Genomic DNA, 19,389 nt, shown 5'->3' on the forward strand with positions numbered 1-19,389 from the left:
ACTTTTAAGAAATTTTTCAAACATGGCCAAGTTGTTCGGGAATATCTGATCATTTTGTGAACAGGTCTAGAGGTTTGGAACATGGAGTGGAAAAAGAGAGAGAAAATCTTTACCTGGACTGACAATCACTGTGGTTCCTTGGCCCCAGTAATCGAAAGCAGCGTAGTAGTCACACTGATTACTTTGCCCATGCCACAGGAACAAAAACTGGATAGTTCTGTTCTATCATATTAGTATTCAGTATTAAGACCACCAATGTAGAGACATCGGCATCTTTTGATGTTCACTGAGGTTCCTTGCCCCCAATAGTCAAAGTAGCCATAATACCACACTATTTAACCTTCTGCTACAAATCCTTGTTAGAAATATTTAAGGGATCTTTACTACTACAAAACTGGGTAGTACTTATAATGCAATCCTATGCCTGTCTACTCAGAAGTACTTCTCATTGTGTTCAGTGGGGCTTACTCCCAGGAAAATGCGCATAAAATTGCAGTCTGGCTTTACTGCAACTATATAACAGAGGTTTCTGGTACACAACAGTCAAAGAATAAACAGTGTCCCCTTGACACTTTGTGTTTCATAGGAAGGAAACAGATTTTCTTCAACATTTAAAGAAGGCAGAAAATAAAATTGGAAAAATAGGTTAAGCCTGATCTTTACAAATAAAAAATTCAAGAGAGTTTTATTTTTTACCTGAAGTGACGGTCACTGGGGTCCCAGGGCCCCAATAGTCGAAGCCCCAGTTACACACTGGCAAAATCTCTTTTCAGTGACATACAAAAAGCCGAGCTATAGTTTTTACAGGGAACAAGAGGACTTTCAAGACAAAATGAATTCCCACATTTTTTGATTGCAATTAAAAAAAAAAAAAAAACCTTATGAAGAAGTCCTAATGATGTTTGGAGAACTTACTCACATGTATCTGCTTAAACTTTGGATTTTTGCTCAAATTTTATAATAGCATCTGTTAATTGTATAACCCTATATAATTATTTGATTGATCAGAACTTCTGTTCTCACAAATAAAATGAAATTCTCAGATTTTCACCGAGTTAAGCAACTAGCCACACCCCAGTCATTCCTGCACAGCCCCATAGACATGTATAGGCCTACTCTAGTGCAAACAGGTTGTGAATTTGCAAGTATTAGTCTATAAAATCCACAGAGTTCTATTCCCCTTTAAATGTGGCATTTGTCCTTGCTAATCTTGAAAGAGAGCAAATCCACCAACGGCCTCCTAATTCTTCTAAACCTTGGACAATAACATGGGATTAACTAGTTTATCCAGAATTTTATCTAGTTTATCCAGAAGTTTATCTAGTTTATCCAGAATTTAGGAGGTGACACATGTGCTAATTTAACTGGGAGTCATTTAAAGGAATTAAAAGCATTTGAGGAATAGAAATAATTACCTGAAGTGACGGTCACCTTTGTTCCTGGTCCCCAGTAGTCAAGCTCCCAGTAGCACAGAGATATTTCTAACTGGGAACCTGGCACAAAATCCCAATTCCAGCTGGATATGGGCATTCTGCCCATATTGTGTTGGTCTAATGAAGAAATGGACTCACACACCCACCCCCCTTTTTTGCTCTCAAATAATCTTCCTGATCTGTCTTCTCACTTCCCAGGGTGACCTTTTTAAAAATGTTATTTTGATTGCTTTTGCCAATTATGGAATTACACAAAATTCTTAGGGTTCACTTCACACTGATTAGAAGAACGTGGATTTCTGATCTTTGCACAACTGTGGCTAGGCTGTCCAGATTCTGAGATTTAGGTGTTTGTGCAAAGGAATATCAAAGGCAGCCCTTAGCCGCCACTGTCTCCAAACAATCCTACAATTGCATTTCACATGGCACAGATATCTTAAGACATAACAAAAATACTTTCCAGAATAAAATGGTTTAGATTAGAAACAGTTTTTTACCTGATGTTACGGTCACCATGGTCCCTGGGCCCCAGATATCGAATGGGTAACACATTAGTATCTTTCTGTATTTCCTCTGCACAAAAAGCTCTTTCTTGATACATGGATCCTTGTTCAAAAAACTCTTTTTAAGAACAACTTTTGCTTCAATATTAATTGAAATAATGCAAGCTCTAGGGGGCTACCCATAATGCCTAATTAATGTTTTAATAATTCCTGAGCAATATTTTACTCTTTGAGTGCCTCTATTTATCTGAGTGGAACGCAAGGCAGGAAGATAAAGTTCATGATCAACAAAATACGTTTTCCCCCAGGAGGGAAGAAAAGCTGGACCTCAATCTTTTTGCAAAGAAATAATATTTCAGTTCCTACTTAGTAACTCACAGGCACACACTTTTAAAGTAAAGATTCATAGTTTGGTTTCTGGCAAGAATTGCAAATCCCCATGACATGAAAACTCAATTGCCTTCTCAGAAAACCTCCGGCAAGTATTTTGTACAGAAATATGCAAGCAAAGTGAACTGGCTTACCTGATGTGACGGTCACCTGGGTGCCATGTCCCCAGTAATAGAAAGGACCCCAGTTACACAGTCATCTATGCCCGTACTGCTATGATCAAATACTTAGAGCTACCCACAAGAATGACAACACCTGTCAAATCCACTCTGTAAATAAGAAGCTAGTTATTTGCCTGATGTGATGATCACCAGGATGCCTTATCCCCAGTAATCTAAACCCAAGTAATAGAAGTCATCTTCAGTCAAACAAGCAAGGGTTTCATCTAAGTTTCACAGACATCTATCGACCATACTGCTATGATCAAATATGCAAGAGCCCCCCCCCAAGAATAACTCAACACCTGTCAAATTCATACTGTAAATAAGGACTTGATTGAGTTACTTAATGTGACGCTCACACAGGGCGATCCCAGGATCAAAGATCCCAGGAATGCAACAAGCCTCACCAGCTAATTGCAACAAAGCCCACCCTAATTGCACAAAGATATTGCACAAAGAGGCTATGGGCAAGTCTACTTAAGTCCTTAGTTGCCTCTTGCACAGTTTTAGACCCTAAAGAGATCCAGTCAAGCCCTGAGACTTGAGTCGAAGTATTACAAATGTCCATTTCTTGTATAGTTAAAAAGTGGCTGTTAAGTCACATTACACCAAACACACAGACCAATCCCAGTTATAACACAGTGACTATAGCCACAAATATAAGGTAGAGTCCCTAGAAACTTCCCTCCGATCTGCCTTGAAAGATGCTTGAAAGACGCTGCCTTGAAAAATTGCATTCAATAGTTTCTTTTTACAAAAAAATTAATCTACACAAACAGCCAACGCCACGGTGAGAACATGGGAAGAGAATGAAGGGCTTACCTGAAGTAACTATGACCTCTGTCCCTTTGCCCCAGTAGTAACACAGTAGCAGTTCTGCTCATTGAGGCTCTACAAAAACTCTATTTTCCTGATTTGAATTAATGGATGAAACTTGCAGCAAATGGAGAGAGAGAGAGAGAGAGAGAGAGAGAGAGAGAGAGAGAGAGAGAGAGAGAGAGATCTTAAATCTCAAATTCTTCAGCAGATAAGGAATGAGAATGTATTTCTAGGTGAATTTTACCCACTATCACAATTGACTTTAAAGGTCCCGAATAATATATTTTAATCAGACCAACTTCTGGCGATGTCCCTGTGTGATGAAGAATGATTGTGGAACTCAAAGCTTGTATAGTCTTTGGCAAACAGAATTTTATCTATCAGAATAAGTCTAATGACCCAATCCTAAAGGCACATTATGCTGCCTGAATGAGCAGCATGGCAGCATAATGTGCTTTCTGGCTGACTTGAAAAGTAACACGCTGTGGCATGCAGGCCGGTCGCAGTCAGAAGCAGTGAGTTACCTGTTCCATGTGGCAGTGGATGCTGGATGCCCACCACCTCAAGTAGTATCATGCAGGTTTGGGCAGGAGGGAGGTGGAGAGAGGGTGGATTGGACCCAGGAAGGGACATCTGCAGCAGTGGTGTCTACCGAATCTTAACCCCCTTTCTGGGCCAGATCTGCCTTCACAGGTCCATGCAGACTTGCACCAGTGATATCGCTGATGCAGGTCTCAGTTGACCCACCAGGCTGACAAGGACATACCCTTCCCCAAATGTTCCCTTCCCCTGAGAAGGCCTTAGGAGGCCAAAACTCCCCAACGGGATGCAGTAGACATCTTGTTGGCATCACTACAATGCCACACAGGGAGTTAGGATTGAGATGTTGATCTATTTTGCTATTTTTTTATGCTGTGGGGTCAAGATGCTGTGGGTTCAAGGGAGGGCACCAGGATGAGGTCTCTTGTTATCTGGTGTGCTCCCTGGGGCATTTGGTGGGCCGCTGTGAGATATACAGAAGGCCGCTGTGAGATACAAAGAAGGAAGGCCCATAGCCAGGGAGACAGACCAGGGACAGACTGCACTTGCTCCCAGTGTGGAAGGGATTGTCACTCCCGAATTGGCCTTTTCAGCCACACTAGACGCTGTTCCAGAACCACCTTACAGAGCGCGATACCAGAGTCTTTCGAGATTGAAGGTTGCGAACAATGTGAGATACAAGAAGCTGGACTAGATGGGCCTATGGCCTGATCCAGTGGGGCTGTTCTTATGTTCTTATGTTCTAAGATAATTGCAGGAAATATTCTAAAAACACAATCCCTGGGATAGCTGTTCTGCACCTGGGTTATTGTTGGTGGGGAGATACTCAAAGGACAATGGTATAAGGTTCAGAATTGGGTATGATAGTATGTTTGGTTTTATCTGCATGCAAAATCTCATTTTAAATTACTGAATGGATCCGGTCTTAAAATTCAACTAAAAACTTTTTCTTTGTAAACAACACAGTTGTGCCCCCAGTATTCATTCCTTAATCCCCCTCTGCTAGGGGATCAGAATAAGGCTGAGGAGATGTATGTCCAATCCTATCTGATTAGGAAACTACACTGCATGTAATTTGCACAGGCAAAGAGCATCAGATGCTACTTCATTCATTCTTGAACTCACCTGTCAGAGACCTAGATTTGATTAATTGATCCAGGGCCCAATCCTATTCAACTTTCCAGTGCTGGTGCAGTTGCGCTAGTGGGGTGTGCGCTGCATCCTGTGGTGGAGGGGCAGTCACTGGGGCCTTCTCAAGGTGTGTGAACATGTGTTCCCTTACTATGGGGCTGCATTGTGGCTACACCGGAGCTGGAAAATTGGATAGGATTAGGCTCTCCGTCATTTATAGGGTGATTGGTGGCAATCCAAGACAGCTAATCAAAGAGTGAATTTTGACAGGTACAGCTTTCATCACTCCCTCACTCTTGGGCCAAGTTGTAGTTGCTCAACTGCATCTCTTCTGTTCCAAGTATGGGTGCCTGGCCCTGGGTTGTATCTGGCAATCCTAGGTAGTGCAGTGTGACCTAGGTCAAGGCAACTCAGTCACAAAGCTAACAACACAATTCTATACTCATCTAACCAGAAGTAAGTTTCAAGGTTTTCAATAGAGTTTACTCCCAGAAAAGACCTTTCTGTTTTGGCCAAAACAAATGGTTGGCAACCTTCAGTCTTGGAAGACTATGGTATAAGCCTACAGCACCTGGTATTCCCAGGCAGTCTCCCATCAAAGTATTAACCAAACCTGACCCTGCTTAGCTTCCGAGATCAGACAAGATCGGGCATGTGCAGGGTAACAGTTGAATATCTCACAGTTGTTTGGTCTGAGCTCGAAAATATCACTACAGATCACTGACAAAAAATGATGGCCCCGTGTCAAAAGCATCCCAGAAATATACTTTATTTCATTACAATCCTGCTGCATCAAAAACAGAGAGCTGGGCATGTTGGCGCTGAAATGGTTCTCTTCCAAGCTCTCTGTAATGATTTGGGAGAGACCGGACATCTTCCAGGGATGAAACCGCAAGCAGGAATTCATCTGTTTATAAGGAATTCTTGGAAAATGGGGGAAGGTGAGAACGCTAGTGAGAAAGAAAAGATGATTGTGCATGTACTGAAGGTAGACCACAGCTGCGATACAAGGATATCTGCAAGAGGGATCTGAAGGTCTTAGGAGTGGACCTCAACAAGTGGGAAACCCTGGCCTCTGAGCGGCCCGTTCGGAGGCAGGCTGTGCAGCATGGCCTTTCCCAGTTTGAAGAGACACTTGGCCAACAGCCTGAGGCTAAGAGGCAAAGAAGGAAGGCCCATAGCCAGGGAGACAGATCAGGGACAGACTGCACTTGCTCCTGGTGTGGAAGGGATTGTCACTCCCAAATTGGCCTTTTCAGCCACGCTAGACGCTGTTCCAGAACCACCATTCATAGCGCGATACCATAGCCTTTCGGGACTGAAGGTTGCCTGCTACTAAGTAGAGCCAGATAGGAAGAAATACACAGTATCTTTGAAGCATGGAATATGGTGGCACAAGCTATAATTTTGGAAAGGGAAGGACTGATAGAAGAAGTCTGCTGTACGCAGTGAATGGCCGTTGCTGAGCTCATTGCTGAGACGTTCAGTGGGGACCTTGGCCATCAAAATCATGGCTCAATTCGGTGGAAGATTTTCAGCCATTAACTGCAATTATGAAAGGAATCCCCAACTCACAGCAACAACTTGGCACAGTCTGCGATCAAACTGAAAGCTGGTTCAGGGCAGCCTGACCGCAACCTTAATCAAGCATCACTGCACATTTCCTACGCAGTCTTTTTGGAAGTGTCTGAAATGCTGATTGGCACCCCAGCTGTGTTTCCCTTGTGCCTGGCACAGTAGAAGGGCATGGCACAGTTCCTTCTTTTGCAATGAGGGGGACCTGATTCACATGACCTGTTTCCACTCAAGGAGATTTATGTTTCCATCTGCAAATCTGTGTGATGGGTGATGGAGCACCGAGCTCAGTGCCCAGCAACTGGTATCCGCTCCCTGCCCCAGTTTCTTTCTTCAACACGGGTTAAACTAAGATGGGAGTTAGCAGTGTCGCCATCAAAGGCCGAGGAAGACTAAGAGAGAAGGAGGCCACCTTGGAGAAACTTCCCTCTTATCATGATGGAGAGTCCCAAAATCTGAGAGTGGGGAATACTCCTTAAGTGCCTTATGGTATTGGAGGTGGGTGGTCTGATAAGATGGGGCAATCACCTCCTTTCCTCTAAGGGAGCTGAGGCCAGATTGGCGGAATAGCAAATGTAAAAGTTTATTAAAATAATAAAAAAACACACATATGCTAAAGGGAATGTAAATAAAGGCAAGAAAACAAGGCAGTTTCAGGAACTGATCACAGCAATGGAATAACCAGGCAGAAAAGGTGGGGCAAAGGCTGGCACAGAGATGAAAAGGCAACCTGAAAACAAATTAACTCCCTGATGCATCATTCTGGATACTTTCCCTACCCTGTGTACTTACTACAGTGCAGAATATTGGTTCTTATGGCCACATTAGGCCAGCAGTGGGTGGTGGGTGGGTGACCCTCAGGTATGCATCTGATACTCTGGGTGGAAGCTCAGGGCAATTACACAAAGGCCTTACATTGGTGTTTTTTTTTTCTTTTTTTTTTAAACTGCTGTGTTAACCAACAAGCATCTGTTTTAATTAGATGTGTTAAGTGTGATGTGTGGGTGTACATTTGTCACTGAGTACCCAGGCCAGTACTGTGGCTTCAGCACAAGACGGAAAGAGGCCTCACAGGTCAAGAGGAAGGACGCACGTTTGCTACCCATCCGCCTCCTACTTTATCAGTCTGGTTTAGAGGAAGCTTTGTTTCCATGGCTGACTGCCCCCTACTTGCACAGCACATTTGACACTGAACAAAAGCCTGTTCCTAGGAGCTTCCTGGCTGGGAGCAAGTCAGTTAACAACACAAAAGGAGGTCCCTGGCCTTAGCTGTGCTCATCTGCTTCATGGCCAAACTCAATCAAGGAGCCGTGCTAAGGAAGAAAATGGCTAGAACGACAGAGGAACAGGGAATAAGCCATCAAGGGCCACCAAGCTGCAGCAGATCCCATAAAGCCCTATGGGAGAGAGATAAATAGATGGGCCAGTAGACCCAAGGGGGCCTCTGTCCCTTGCTTGTCTGTCTACTGCTGCTGCATTCATTGGTTTGAGTTGCTGGTGCATCCATTAAGCCTGTGACACTGCAGCTGGCCAGTCGTTCTTTGTGGGCCAGCTTGCAATGTGCCACTTTCTTCCAGAAAAGCAGCCCTGGCTCCCTTGCCCTGCTTCCCTCCTTGAGCCAGCTACAGCTGTTGCCTCGCTTTGGGACTGACTTCAGAGCTCTCTTTCTGCTTTTGAAATCCTGCTTGGCAGCTGGAGAGAGTCTTTGTCTTAGCATCCTAACTGTGGCGTAGCTGGAGGGGCTGCAAAGCACAAAGTTTTGCAGGGAGCCTCACTGCGGTGTGCAAGGGGCCCCTCCCCTTCGGAGCCAATTCAGGCAGTGGGAGCAAAACGGAGGCTTACGCCTGGCCCTAAAGGGGAGGCCGCTTACACGGCACAGTGAGGCTCCCTGCAAAACTTAGTGCTTTGCACCGCCTCTAGTTACACCGCTGCATCCTAGCCCTGAGACTCCTGCAAGGCAGCTCTCTCTATCTAGCAGAAACAGACTGGTGACCCTGTCCTGGGCTCAGGCTTGGCATTAACGCACAAACTAAGAACATAAGAAGAACAGCCCCACTGGATCAGGCCATAGGCCCATCTAGTCCAGCTTCCTGTATCCCACAGCGGCCCACCAAATTCCCCAGGGAGCATACCAGAGAACAAGAGACCTCATTCTGGTGCCCTCCCTTGCATCTGGCAGGATTTCATGTATTTCACTTTCAACATAAGAACAGCCCCACTGGATCAGGCCATAGGCCCATCTAGTCCAGCTTCCTGTATCCCACAGCGGCCCACCAAATGCCCCAGGGAGCACACCAGATACAAGAAGACCTGCAAGGCTTCCTGGGAATTGTAGTTAATAACATAAGAACAGCCCCACTGGGTCAGGCCATAGGCCCATCTAGTCCAGCTTCCTGTATCCCACAGCGGCCCACCAAATGCCCCAGGGAGCACACCAGATAACAAGAAGACCTGCAAAGCCTCCTGGGAATTGTAGTTTAAGAACATAAGAACAGCCCCGCTGGATCAGGCCATAGGCCCATCTAGTCCAGCTTCCTGTGTCTCACAGCGGCCCACCAAATGCCCCAGGGAGCACACCAGATAACAAGAGACCTGCAAGGCCTCCTGGGAATTGTAGTTTAAGAACATAAGACATAAGAACAGCCCCACTGGATCAGCCCATAGGCCCATCTAGTCCAGCTTCCTGTATCTCACAGCGGCCCACCAAATGCTCCAGGGAGCACACCAGATAACAAAAGACCGCATCCTGGTGCCCTCCCTTGCATCTGACATAGCCCATTTCTAAAATCAGGAGGTTGCACATGCACATCATGGTTTGTAACCGTTTTATCTTGTATGTAGTCCATAACTGATGGCATGTTTAGGACTAGATGCTGATGACAGACACCAGAAGAAGACCCAGAGCCATCAGAATGCTGCATAAGGAGATCTATGAAGGTTCCTTTCTTTGTACCCAAAGGTTTTTTATTTTTTGTATGGGATTGTATCACTGTGGTTGCCCCATCCACAGTGATTAAAGCCCTGACAAAAATGATTTCCTGTCAGCTTGTGGGAATTGCTTAGAATAGAGCAGATGATCATCCTGGTCCTATAAATACATGTAGCAATGCCTTGCCTAGACTATCTGGCACCCCCTGGACACCTGCAATCCTGCAGCAGTTGTGAAATGCAGCCCATCAGTTGTAATGACCTTTCACTCTAACGATTTTCCAGAGCCATCAAATAAGTTTCCCTTCAACTGTTTATCAGTGTGCCCCCAGTTCAATGAGATGAACAGGGCCACAGAAGCCTGGATTAACTTCCTCAGTCGTCTAATGGCAGAATAAGAATCCAGACTCCATCAGAGATGGATGGGTCTCTTTCCTCTTGTGATAAAGGTGGCCTTCTGAGCTGACACTCTCAGAGAGCATAAGGTAGCTAGTGGAGCAGTGACATGTGGGGAGGTCTAGGCCCAGGGAGGCACAGACACATGAGTATACACACTCTTCCCCCTTAACCCATTTCTGCCCAGTCCATAGGTGTACACATTTGATCCCTGTTGCGTATACACAACGCTGGGCGGTAACGGCTTAGGCTCCGTCTCTCTCAGTACCTTCCTTGAAAAACACACACACTCCCCCCCATAAACAAAAAAACCCCTAACCCCTTCTTCCCCTGCACGGTGCTAGGAAGAGCTCAGTGACATGCCCTCTGAGACGGAAAAAACCGCCTCTCCCGGTGCATTAGAGAGCTGGTCCATTGCTCAAACTCCCTGCTTTCTTCACAGCTTGTAAAAAACAGGACGGAGGCAATGCTTCCTGCTGCCTCCCCAGAGCTTGCGGATGCAGGCACCCTGCCTTATTTTGATTGGAAACCAGCCATGATGATAGTGAATTGGCTGCTTCCCTGCATATTGTAATGGGTGTGTATGCTCTGCTTAACTCACTGACTCTACTGGAGAAGAAAGGAGGGAGCCACGCAGAAAGGAGTCACTTTTTTCTTTTTACTTGTGCTTGGGTCTGGTGAGTGCTCTGCCTCCCCTGACTGCATGTCACTGCTAGTGAGTAGGCCTGCCAAAGCTTGACTGGCGCCTGAAATGATGCCAAAATAGCTCTGTGCCTCCCCTTCCCCTCCCAAGATCCTCCACACCTGTCCTAATGCTTTGAGCAAATGTTGGTTGGCAGAGGAGGTAGGGAGGTGGTGACAGTGAAGATTCTCTTTACCTCTTCTGTTGCCCAGTTCTTCTTCAAAACTGGTTAGGCAGGAAAGACCTGGGATTCATAGGACCTTCCTTGCCAGTCCATTTTTGAAGATGGTGGAGGAGATAAGAAGGTAGCAGTGGCAGGACTGTTGTGTCCTGTACAACTGTCTCCCAGTCAAACGCATCTTGGTATTGGAATTTGAACCCATTCTTTTTGTATCCTAGACATTTGCGTCCCAATATATGTATATTTTTATTAGATGTGCTTTTTTATTTTTATAATGCAAGAATTAGGGTTAGGATTGGGGCTGGGATAAGAGGTTTAGGAAATATATCATGGGGTTGTTGTCCAGTTATAGCAGGATGCCAATGACTGGGATGCAGTAAACAATAACAACAACAAAAAACCCAAATACAAATGTCCAGGGACATCGTTACCCTGCACATGGCTGATCTTGTCTGATCTCGGAAGCTAAGCAGGGTCAGGCCTGGTTAGTACTTGGATGGGAGACCGCCTGGGAATACCGGGTGCTGTAGGCTTATACCATGATCTGGGAAGCTAAGCAGGGTCAGGCCTGGTTAGTACTTGGATGGGAGACCGCCTGGGAATACCGGGTGCTGTAGGCTTATACCATGATCTGGGAAGCTAAGCAGGGTCAGGCCTGGTTAGTACTTGGATGGGAGACCGCCTGGGAATACCGGGTGCTGTAGGCTTATACCATGATCTCCGAAGCTAAGCAGGGTCAGGCCTGGTTAGTACTTGGATGGGAGACCGCCTGGGAATACCCGGTGCTGTAGGCTTATACCATGATCTCGGAAGCTAAGCAGGGTCAGGCCTGGTTAGTACTTGGATGGGAGACCGCCTGGGAATACCCGGTGCTGTAGGCTTATACCATGATCTCGGAAGCTAAGCAGGGTCAGGCCTGGTTAGTACTTGGATGGGAGACCACCTGGGAATACTGGGTACTGTAGGCTTATACCATAGTCTTTCAAGACTGAAGGTTGCCAACCAAGGGACATCAATGTCCAGGATGCGTTTGACCAGGACACAATTGTCCAGGATGCAAATGCCATAGTACAGCAATCTTCTTCCTGATGGCTCATATTTCAGGAAAGCTATCAGGATGAGGGCTGCAGTGGCCTCACCTCACTCTACCTTCACCTCCAGCTCTGCTTCCACAGTTTTTGAAGGAGAGGTGAGCCACTCCCATGCCTCCTCTTGCTTGCGGTCCAAGGAAAGGATGGAGCAGCAGCCCGGTGACATGTCCGGATAGATGGCTCCGCCTCCTTCAGCCTGCTGCTCAAAGTGGCCACTTCAGTTCACCCCTGGGTGGGCTGGCCCTGTGAGTGAGGCTTAATGGATAGAAACTGACACCGGAGATGTGAATAATCCAACTCCCACTCAGCTCTGGGTGGCATAGTATCCTTGAGTTGAAATATACTTCTGTGAAGGTACACAGGGTGTGATCCTGCCCCCCCCAAAGAAAAAAAAATGCACTGGGTCCTCAAGCACATCAACAAACTGGGACCTGGTACCATCTGTGCTGTCTCTTCAATCCTCACCAGTCCTTCTCCCATAGTGCTAATGCAGCGGTTCCCAAACTCTCTGGGAGTTTGGGAACAGCTCTAAGTCTTTGTGGGGAAGGAGCAAAGGCAACAATGTGATTGCCAGATTCACACCCTTGCTGGGGATGAAAGAGGTTTTTTTTTAAACTTACCAGGGGTAGTGCTGTCCTCCTGGGGGTGCGGGAAACCCACAGATACCTCCGCAGGACTCCCCAAGCCTCCGGATGCCTAAAAATAGCAATTGTGACCCACTCCTGATTTGTGATAAAATAACTGGAAGTGGGTCAATCTCTGCACCCCCAGGAGGCCAGCATTGTCCCTTGAAAAACACAACCCTTTGCCCCCAGCAGTGGTGTGATCCTGGTGATTGCATCACTGTCTTTGCCCCTTCTCTCCCTTTAAGTGGGCAGAGACTGGTGTCCCTGACTGGTGGGTCATGATCCACCAGTTTGGGAACCTCTGTGCTGTGGTGTGACTCGGCAGGGAACGTGCATCTCAGCTGGGCGTAAAGAAGCCTCCCTCCTCTGCTAGTTTGAAGTTGTCTCTTGACAAAATGCCACTAAAAATAATGCAGGAAAATAAAGAAATCTTGCCACCACAGCCTTGGAAGGAAACACCTGGCCTCCCCATTTTGCTCCTTCATATTTAATTAGACTATATTAAAAAAAAAAAAAAAGTTTTGCAGGCCAATGAATCATAGACGCACTGAGAACTTTGAGAGACCTTAGGAAAGCAGCAAGGGAAAAAAAAATTGCTCCCTCTTTGGTATATTTAGCTCAGATCCTGAGTCCCTGAACTTGGAGGCGTTCGCTTGCCCCCTTGATCTACAGCCTAATCCTGGTTGGCACTGGGCGCTGCCCAGGCAACAGCCGTCATGAAAGTACCATAAGGCGTTTCACAGCCAGTGGTGAACCCACAGTGTGGCTGGAGAGGCCAGTGGCAGTTGGTGCTGGGGCTCTGCACTGCCCAGATGCCCAGAAGGAGCACAGAGTGCTATGTTTTTCTGCTGGGCGGCCGGGAGGCTGTTAAGGGTTCATCCCCGGGACTGCTAGGTAATTTACTGGCTGAATAGTAGCAGGCCTGAAGCCTTGGCCTGACTAAGCCAGCACAGCATCCTGGGAGCAAAAGGATGATGAAATATCTGGTGATCCATACCAGGTGACATTCCCTGTGTGTTGTGTGTGTTGTGTGTGTGTGTAGCAGCACATGCCAAGTCAGAGTGACTCTGCAGATTTTACTGCTCTCTGATTGGCTGCCACTCATATATATTCCAGCAGGAGCAAGCTGGGTTGTGGGAGATGCAGAGTGGATTTTGTGCCGAAGGCTACGTCAGTGTGATCAGTGATTCGTGTACCATTTGTACAGTTTGGACTGTTGCTGTTGTAAATATTGTACATAGTAAAGAGGCGTTTGATGGAGGACTTCTGCCTTGTGTCGTCTTTGTCGCCAGGAGTGCGCGCTCCGACCTTGGGAGATAGGCAAGCCGAGCAACCAGATAGCAGCTAGCTGCGTGAACGTCTTCTCCAGCTCGCAACAGAGGCTTTTCAGGATGGGGCAGTACTGGGCAGAGGGGAAAGCGGAACATGGGGAGGATTGGGCCTGGGAGGGGGGGCTGGGACTGTGGCAGACGCTACTACCAAATCCTCCCAAACCTTCTAGCCAGCCATGGAGACTCCCATGGGTCTCCTCAGTTCTGCGCCTGCTAAGTAGTGGGCACAGAACCGAGTAGACCCATCAGGGCCACTGACAAAACATTTTAAACCAATGCTCCCATACCCTGAGGCAGTGGCGTCACTAGGATTCGCGTCACCCGGTGCGGGAGGCCTGCGCGTCACCCCATGCAGTGGGCGGGGCAACACCCCAGGCGGTGGGCGTGGTGATGTACCATCGCCCCGCCCCCACTGTTTTTTTGGCTGTACCTTTTGTTAGAACACAGATATTTCAGTGTGGTTTGTTTCATTGCATTCTGCATGAAATTGCGCATTGATTGATATATAACATGATGGGATTATTCCTCCAAACTCTGATTTTAGTGATTTTGAAAACTTGTAGAGTCTCACACGCACACACCCCGTGTCAACTCACTAAAACCTTGTTGCAGCAGTTCTCAAACTTTTAGGACTGGGACCTGTTTTGCCAAATCCCAATCCACTGGGCCTTGCAAGCCAGTCCAATCAGAGTTGCCAATAAGCCAAGTTCCAGTCCAATGGTCAGGTTCCAGGTAGGTCAGTCCAATCAATCAGGGTATCCAAATCAAAGTTCAAAGCCAAAGTCCAATCACAATCCAGTCTTTCCCAATTCCATAAACCAAGTCACCTCACCACATTCACTCCTCCTACAACCCACCAACCCTTTCTGCCTCAGGTGCTCCTTATATCCCTGAGGGCCTTATTACCTTCCAGTGGCTCCAGCTGTGCAGCACACTCTGCTGGATGCCCAGGTCTTATCCTTAAAGGGGCCACTGCTGACACCACATCTATCTCCTCGCCAGTTCTTCTGCAATTCCAATACATTCCACCCCTTGGTGTCACAGTGGTCCCCTTTATCAATTGTCCATTGTTTTCTTTCTTGGGCCATCCACCCCTTGGTCTGCCTCATCTTTTCCATGCTGGTTGCTGAAGCTCCCATATAGTCAAGTCCCATTCTATCCATCTCTGATCCCAATCTGTCCAGGTCATGCCCCATCCCAGAGGGGAGCTTATCAATTCCAGTGGTCCTGCAGTTAAGTCCAGAGGCCATCCTGTTAATTGCAGGCATGCTGGCTCCTCCACCTCCATCTGTTTCTCTCTAGGGTATCCCCAAAACTATGAAGCATTCCCATTCCATTTCTTGGGGAGCCTCTTTCAAACCCACCTCCAGTGGCAAAGCCCATTTTATTCATCCTGCCAAGCCCCATTCTAGGAGGATAATGGCCCAAAGTCTCCATGCCATGGAAAGGGCCTTCCATTCCTCCCATTTTATTCATCCTAAAATCCAAGCCTTCTATACCCATTGTTCCAGGTCCCAAGTTGCCTATCCCCAGGCCCTTGGTCAAGTGGTTTGCATTAATAGGTATCCCTCCTGGTCCCAGCCCCATACCAATGCCCCCAAGTCCATGAGGAAGCTGCTGGGGTTGCTTTGGGGGGGAGCAGTCTCTGTTTGGTAAGGCTCGTACATCCATCTTCACCTGCATCTGTCTACCAAACAGCAACTGTCCATTGAACATGGAGATGGCCTGGACAGCTTCAATTACTTGCTCAAAAGTCACAGTGCCGATCCCTCGACTTCTGCCATCTTTGTCTTTAAAAATGTCTGCACGGACAACCACACCGGCCATGCTGAACACATCCTTCAGTTTCTTCCAGCCAACTTTGTACTTCAAATTGGCCACAAACACAGTGCTTCCCAATCTACCAGTCTGAAAAGAGTCAAAGAGGCCCTCTTTGCTGCTCCTGCAGCCCCACCCCTTTATCTCTAGTCCAGACCGGCACTTCAGTTCAACCAGGCGTCCTGCCTGTGCCTTATACAGGCTCTCTGCAGCCTTTATATCTTTCTGGGCATTTGCAAAGGCCTTCACATATGTGAGATTCTTCTCTCTTTCAATGCAAATTAGCCCTTTTAACTTGGCAACTTCCTCCCTCAGAATTCTCTTTTCCACATCCTCCCCACCTGACCCCCTGAGCCTTTTCAGGGAAAGGACGCCATATTTAATGAGTCCTCCCATATACTGCACCATCTGGAAAATGGTCCAAAGAATGCTCAAAGTAGCCCAGACATTCCATAATAGGACAGGAGCATTTGCTTTCCATATAGCAAGGTCCAGGGCCTCCCAGATCTGCCAGAGATCCATTTGCTTGCTCTCTTGTTAGACAAGGGGATACTACTTGCCTTGGGCTTGTACCCCACTTCTGGTACCAATTGTTTTGCCAAATCCCAATCCACTGGGCCTTGCAAGCCAGTCCAATCAGAGTTGCCAATAAGCCAAGTTCCAGTCCAATGGTCAGGTTCCAGGTAGGTCAGTCCAATCAATCAGGGTATCCAAATCAAAGTTCAAAGCCAAAGCCCAATCACAATCCAGTCTTTCCTAATTCCATAAACCAAGTCACCTCACCACATTCACTCCTCCTACAACCCACCAACCCTTTCTGCCTCAGGTGCTCCTTATATCCCTGAGGGCCTTATTACCTTCCAGTGGCTCCAGCTGTGCAGCACACTCTGCTGGATGCCCAGGTCTTATCCTTAAAGGGGCCACTGCTGACACCACATCTATCTCCTCGCCAGTTCTTCTGCAATTCCAATACAGGACCCACTTTTTAGAATGACAATCTGTCCAGGACCCATTGGAAGTGATGTCATGGCCAGAAGTGACATCATCAAGCAAATTAAAATAAATAATTATAAACAATTAAATTAAAATAAAAGAAATAATTAAATAAGGGGGAGCCATTCCTGTTCCACCAAGTGAATCTACTCTGAAGTAAGTCCTTTTGTGGTCAATGGGGCTTACTCTCAAGAAAGTGTGGGTAGGATTGCAGCCTGTGAGCCCAATCCTATGCATGTCTACTCTGAAGTAAGTCCCATAGTGGTCAATGGGACTTACTCTCAGGAAAGTGTGGGTAGGAATGCAGCCTGTGAGTCCAATCCTATGCATGTCTACTCAGAAGTAAGTCCAATAGTGGTCAATGGAGCTTACTCTGTAGTCTGCCTGCAGTAACACCCTCCCCCCAAAAGAATCAGTGAGATTTCCAGCCCTCTCCAGTGCCCAGTTAACAGTTCTTCTTTCAAGCATATCAAGATAAAGACCCACCTGGCTTTACAAGTGCAAAATATAAAACTTTCCCCTTACCAGCTCAAGTCTCTTTTTTTTTGTCCTTTTTAGTGGAGGGTGGGGTGGGGGGGAGGCTGCCTTCTGGAGTATTTGTGGTGCTCCAGTTCCATCAGGACCATTCTGGTGTCCTCACATTCCCCTTTGCCTGGCCTGACCATCAGCCAAGGTATGTCTGCCTACGCGTGAGCCTTGCGACCATGAGGCTGCTTCGCTTTCCATAGGGCTCAATAGACTCGCAGCTGGGAGGGGGGACCTCCTTCTTGGGTGTTTTTGGGGGACTGCATTCATTGGATCAGGACCATTCTCGTGTCGTTGGATTCCTCTCAGCCTGCCCTTTCCTACAAACAAGGGAAGTACGCCTACTCATAAGTAAACACACGATACGGCTCACTTTCACTTTCCATAGGGATCCAATCATTTTTTCTTTCTGGTTTTTTGGCCATAACTTTTGAAGGAGCTATTTCAATTCTGTTTTTTGTATTGCATTTCACTGGGAATTCCACATCCAATGGTGTATGGCATGACAGGGTAGCTCCTAAAGCCACAATTTTAGTGCTTCACCCCCCAGGGCACGTCACCCCCCAGGGCACGTCACCCAGTGCGGCCTGCACCCCTGCACCCCCTAGTGACGCCATTGCCCTGAAGAGACCTTTGGCACCTTCCCTGGTCCCACAGGATATAGCAGCGACCATTTCGGCACCGCTGTTCCACTGGGCACCAGGGAGGGATAGGATTGGGCCCCTATACCTCCAGTCGCTTTTGCATTAGAGGCATCTTCTTCATTCCACCTGTGCAAACAGATGACTGGACAGCTCCTCCCTGCTGAGTTCCTAACCTCGCTAAGATCAAGAGACTTGATGTCATCTTCTGTTAGACCTCATGAGCTGTCATGAAGTTTGGCATTGAAAGGATGACTTTCAGGGAAACACAGTGTGTAGATGCCAGGACACACTTCTGCTTGGGACTCAGTAGCTGCCACCAGTCAGTGTAGAAAGTCCTTGGCAAGGTGGAGCATTGCACTCACTCATCAGATAGGAAATTCTGCTATCCCTCTGAGGAGCATCTGAATGAATGATGTGTGTCCCTTTTCTAGGGATGGTCCTGTGATGCTCTGTGACTAGAAAGCACTGCATTTGGTTGCCATGTTTGAAACAGGAGGACTTGGCTGTCCCATGAGAAAATTCTCGTTCCCTGGAGGCAGTTTTTGTACTGGGATGTAGCACTGTGCTGCTATATTCCCCACAGTGGTTTGCCCTAGTGCAAAAACCTAGTGCATAAGAACATAAGAACAGCCCCACTGGATCAGGACACAGGCCCATCTAGTCCAGCTTCCTGTATCTCACAGCGGCCCACCAAATGCCCCAGGGAGCACACCAGATAACAAGAACACCTGCAAGGCCTCCTGGGAATTGTAGTTTAAGAACATAAGAACAGCCCCACTGGATCAGGCCATAGGCCCATCTAGTCCAGCTTCCTGTATCTCAAAGCGGCCCACCAAATGCCCCAGGGAGCACACCAGATAACAAGAGACCTCATCCTGGTGCTCTCCCTTGCATCTGGCATTCTGACATAGCCCATTTCTAAAATCAGGAGGTTGCGCATGCACATCATGGCTTGTAACCCGTAATGGATTTTTCCTCCAGAAACTTGTCCAATCCCCTTTTAAAGGCATCCAGGCCAGTCGCCATCACCACATCCTGTAGCAAGGAGTTCCACAGACCAACCACACGCTGAGTAAAGAAATATTTTCTCTTGTCTGTTCTAACTCTCCCAACCCTCAATTTTAGTGGAGAAACCTAGTTGAGAAACCTTGAGCAGCCCTTCAGGCAACAAAACATCATTTTGGAAGTGGGAAGGGAAGGGGAGTGTCTGTAATCTTGCAGTCACAAGAAATGGAAATGGATGATGGGAATAAATAGATAATGCCATGGAAACAGATGATGCATATTGGCGCGACTGGCAAACCTGCTTGTCTGCTTTCAACGCAGCTATTTTCTTCTCATTTCTGATGAAAGGACTGTGTATTATCCCTGATTCCATGCAGCTGTGCACAGAGAATTCAGCATCCTAAAAATATCAACTGCATTTTTTTAAAAAAGACTTTCAAGTTTCAAAGCCTTCTGAATATGAAGCTAAGTATGGAATGGCCCAATCCAATCCAACTTTCCAGCACTAAGGTAGCCACAATGCTTGCGGTAAGGGGGAAAAAAGCATTCCCTGACCTTGGAGAGGCCTCTGTGACTGCCCCCCTCCCCAATGCAAGATGGAGTGCATGCCCAGTTAG

The 19,389-nt window shown here is 47.0% G+C and overlaps 1 pseudogene and 1 gene segment (V, D, J or C); one reads left to right on the plus strand and one right to left on the minus strand.

Moving 5' to 3' along the window:
* Positions 1–19,389, minus strand: part of LOC136651391 (Ig mu chain C region secreted form-like) — a 112,843-nt gene that overhangs the window by 22,351 nt on the left and 71,103 nt on the right.
* LOC136654606 (5S ribosomal RNA) lies at positions 11,153–11,272 on the plus strand (annotated as a pseudogene).

Source organism: Tiliqua scincoides, chromosome 5 (assembly GCF_035046505.1).
Source record: "Tiliqua scincoides isolate rTilSci1 chromosome 5, rTilSci1.hap2, whole genome shotgun sequence".
In the NCBI taxonomy this organism is placed as follows: domain Eukaryota; kingdom Metazoa; phylum Chordata; class Lepidosauria; order Squamata; family Scincidae; genus Tiliqua; species Tiliqua scincoides.